The following is a 4363-nucleotide window of genomic DNA, read 5'->3' as shown; positions in this document are numbered from 1 at the left end:
ATCTTATTCGGGACCTTCGGGTCTCACAGAAGCGTCGTTACCATCCCAGGGCGCATTTTTTCTCTTCTGTGTACCACTAACGTCATGCGCGCAGCTCAAAACGCCTGCGCAAGCCACTCACTCCTTACGCCGCCGTCTTGTGGTCAAAGAGCGACACGGTGTGAACGACTCTACGTTGTCTAAGGTTTACCAGAATGCAAGCTGACTGTATCACCGATGCTGTGAAATGGCTGCGGTATGCGTATCGGGCTCTGGGACCACCGCTAACATAGCTAGGCCATTTCACTTCACGCGTTAGGCAGTCGAACGGAGATGGTCATATTTATTTCTCCTGTCTAAGCGATTCAATATGATTTACAGTTGTATCATACATGGTAGTATTGCCTGTGACAGACAGACTAGTTTCCTGGGAACAACTATGACCCATTCAAAAGTTGTAATTTTAAAAGTGAAGCGATACTCAGCTGAGTCCTCCTCTTCTCAGATCTGAGTTCTCAGGTGAGAGGGACCTCTTGTTATGTTCCAGTGTACTCTCACACAGACCTGAATACCCTGGGTCTGTGTTAGTATTCAGGTGTCAACTTATTAGTCCAACTAGCACTCCGTTTAGGACTAAACCAAAAGGTGATGATTTGACTGATATAACAACCAACATATAGTACAAGGAATGTCCACTGTTGACCCCTTTTAAGAACACGATTCTCCTCTTGGTGTAAGTCACTCTGCTGCAGCTCTGACCATCGACACCTGAAAACACAGTGACATAACAAGAGGTCAACTGGATTATATTCTCAGTTATTTCTAGAAATGCTAAAAGTTCTGATATTTACAGAGTGAAACCAAATCACAGTTAAACAGTTACAGTTGTACAATGATTGTCACGTTCCTGACCTGTTTTCTGTTTAGTTTTTGTATGTGTTAGCTGGTCAGGACGTGAGTTTGGGTGGGCAGTCATGTTTCTGTTTCTATGTTGGTTTGGGTACCTAATATGGTTCTCAATTAGAGGCAGGTGGTTTTCATCTCCTCTGATTGAGAATCATATTATAGGTAGGTGGGGTCACATTGTTTGTTTTGTGGTGGTTGTCTCCTGTGTTAGTGTTCTGTCTATGTTGCACCATAGCCATACGGGACTGTTTCGGTTTGTTTGTTCATTTTGTTCGTTCGGTTTTTATGTAGTCATTTCCCTGTTCGTGCGTTCTTCGTGTTACATGTAAGTTTTTACGTCCAGGTCTGTCTACATTCGTTTTGTTATTTTGTTAGTTAATTCAAGTATAGTTCGTTTTTTGTCTTCGTTGTTTTGTCGTGTCTAAATAAATATCATGTCTAAGTATCACGCTGCATCTTGGTTCAATCCATGCTCCTCCTCTTCGYATGAAGAGGAAGAGGAGAACCGTTACAATGATGTATTAGGGACAGATTGAAATTTACTGGGGGAGAGTTGTCAAACAATTTATTTTGCTTTGAGGAGGGTTGTGTGGTTTTCTGGTGTGCACAGGGGAGGGTAGTGCAATTTTTTCCTGGTTTACATTGACTCTTCTATTCGTATTTTCTCTGTAAACAATGGCTTGACTTTCTTTTGATATTATCCTAATAAAGTTTATAACCATTTGTGAAGGTTTGGTATGGTGTGGCTATTATTAAGTTTCAGCTACTGAAGGCATATGACTTGAATGCAGTGCACCCCGTCGCTCCTACTGACTCTGACAGTTGAACTTGAGGTGAGTAAGACTGTTTCTGGCCTACCAGAGTCACTCCTATAATCTAACAATAAAATGCGTATCTTAATACAATTTGTTATAGGCTGTTTTAAGGATATGTGAATGTGGCTCATTAGGCCAACATCCATAAAATGTCCGGTAAATTGAATTCTTCCTTGTCGTGTTGTCTGGCACCAAAAACTAGCCATGACAGACCCAGCAGACTCGGACCAGCTCCACAACACTGTCTCTATGCATGGAGCCACCATTGGAAGACATGAGGAGCTACTCCAGAACCTTATGGAAGGACTCCATACACTGGCGGGAAGTCATGACCAGGGTTTCAAAACATTACTGGAGCAATTCCGTGGACTATCTTTCAAGCAGCATGCCACAACGGAGACCTCCCGGACACGCTCAGTAATCCCCCTCCAAGTGGTGATTTTGTACAGCCTACCACGGCTTCCTGAGAACCCCGCTTACTTCCTCCGGAGCGCTATGCTGGGGATCCTGAAACCTGCCGGCATTTCTTTCCCAGTGCTCCCTCATCTTTGAGCTGCAGCCGTCTTCATTCCCTTCGGATTGTTCTTCGGATTGTTATACTCTGTAATATGTCTCTATGTATTCTGAACAATAATATAAACCCAACAAGTAAGGTGTTGGTCCCATGTTTCATAAGCTGAAATAAAATATTCCAGACATTTTCCATTGCCACAAACATCTTATTTTTCTAAAATTGTGTTCAAAAATTTGTTTACATCCCTGTTAGTGAGCATTTCACTTTGGCCAAGATTATCCATCCACCTGACAGGTGTGGCATATGAAGCTAATTAAACAGCATGAAAATTATACAGGTGCACCTTGTTCTAGGGACAATAAAAGGCCACTCTAAAATTAGCATTTTTGTAACACAACACAATGCCTGTCACGATCGTCTTGAGGATAATGATTGGACCAAGGCGCAGCGTGTGAAAAATACATTCTCTTTTAATAGAGACGAGTGAAACACGAAACGAACACTTATAACAAAACGAAACAAACGACCGTGAAGCTACAAAACGTAAGTGCAATACAAAAGCTACAAACGTTCTACATAGACAATTACCCACAATCACCTAAAGCCTATGGCTGCCTTAAATATGGCTCCCAATCAGAGACAACAATAAACAGCTGTCTCTGATTGAGAACCAAACCAGGCAACCATAGACTTTCCTAAACCTCTCTACTGAACACAACCCCATACACAACAAAACCCCCCTATACAATACAACCACCCAAGACGAGACAAAACACAAACATCCCCCCTGTCACACCCTGACCTAACTAAAAATAATACAGAAAACAAAGATAACTAAGGCAAGGGCGTGACAGTACCCCCCCCCCCCCCCAAAGGTGCGGACTCCGGCCGCAAAACCTGACACAGAAGGGGAGGGTCCGGGTGGGCCTTCCTATGGCGGCGGCTCGGGTGCGGGACGTGGACCCCCTCCACCATAGTCACTACCCCCGCTTTGGTGGCGCCTCTGGAGCGGCGACCCTTGTAGCAAGTCCCGGACTGAAGACCATCCCAGAGGGTGCCACTGGACGGAGGGGTATCTCGGCACTGACGGGTATATCCGGACTGACGGTAGCTCCGGACTGACGGGTAGCTTCCGGACTGACGGGTAGCTCCGGACTGACGGGTAGCTCCGGACGTGGTGGCAAGCTAGTGACTGGAGGCAGCTCGCATGACTGGAGGGCAGCTCATGAACTGGAGGGCAGCTCATGACTGGGAGGGCAGCTCATGACTGGCACTGGGCTGCTGCTCTGGTTGTCTGGCGGAAGGCTCTGGCTGCTCCTGTCTGGCGGAAGGCTCTGGCTGCTCCTGTCTGGCGGAAGGCTTCTGGCTGCTCCTGTCTGGCGGAAGGCTCTGGCTGCTCCTGTCTGGCGGAAGGCTCTGGCTGCTCCTGTCTGGCGAAGGCTCTGCTGCTGCCTGTCTGGCGGAAGGCTCTGGACTGCTCCTGTCTGGCGAAGGCTCTGGCTGCTCCTGGTGGCGGAAGGCTCTAGCGGCTCGGCTGGCGGAGCTTAGCTGCTCGTCTGGCGGACGGCTCTAGCTGCTCTGTCTGGCGGACGGCTCTGGCTCCTGACTGGACGGACGGCTCTGAAGGCTCAGGACAGACGGGCGGCTTTGAAAGCTCAGGACAGACGGGCGGCTTTGAAAGCTCAGGACAGACGGGCGGTTGAAAGCTCAGGACAGACGGGCGGCTTTGAAGGCTCAGGACAGACGGGCGGCTTTGAAGGCTCAGGACAGACGGGCGGCTTGAAGCTCAGGACAGAGGGCGGCTTTGAAAGCTCAGGACAGACGGGCGGCTTTGAAGGCTCAGGACAGAGGGCGGGCTTTGAAGGCTCAGGACAGACGGGCGGCGAGGCTCAACAAGAGGCAGCCATGCGGCGCTTGGTAGACGGGCAGCTCAGACGGCTGGCAGACGGGCAGCTCAGGCGCGCTGGGCAGCACGGCAGACTCTGGCTGGCTGAGGCCGCACTATAGGCGTGGTGCGTGGTGCCGGAACTGGAGGTACAGGCTAAAGACACGCACCTTAAGGCTAGTGCGGGGAGCAGCAACAGGACGCACAGGACACTGGAGACGCACAGAGGCTTGTGGCGTGGCCCGGAACTGGTGGTACCGGGCT

At 49.0% G+C, this 4363-nt stretch overlaps 1 long non-coding RNA gene across 1 annotated transcript; it reads left to right on the top strand.

Moving 5' to 3' along the window:
* The first annotated feature begins 1126 nt into the window (after window positions 1-1126).
* On the top strand, window positions 1127-2389 carry LOC112079708 (uncharacterized). Its single transcript, XR_002896029.2, has 3 exons — window positions 1127-1210; window positions 1643-1718; window positions 1903-2389. It is a non-coding gene; the product is annotated as an uncharacterized lncRNA (long non-coding RNA).
* Window positions 2390-4363: the final 1974 nt, after the last annotated feature.

The sequence above is a fragment of the Salvelinus sp. IW2-2015 genome, unplaced genomic scaffold, assembly GCF_002910315.2.
Source record: "Salvelinus sp. IW2-2015 unplaced genomic scaffold, ASM291031v2 Un_scaffold9157, whole genome shotgun sequence".
Taxonomy (NCBI): domain Eukaryota; kingdom Metazoa; phylum Chordata; class Actinopteri; order Salmoniformes; family Salmonidae; genus Salvelinus; species Salvelinus sp. IW2-2015.
The sequence above is the reverse complement of the archived record's forward strand: the minus strand, read 5'-3'. Positions and strand labels throughout refer to the sequence as shown.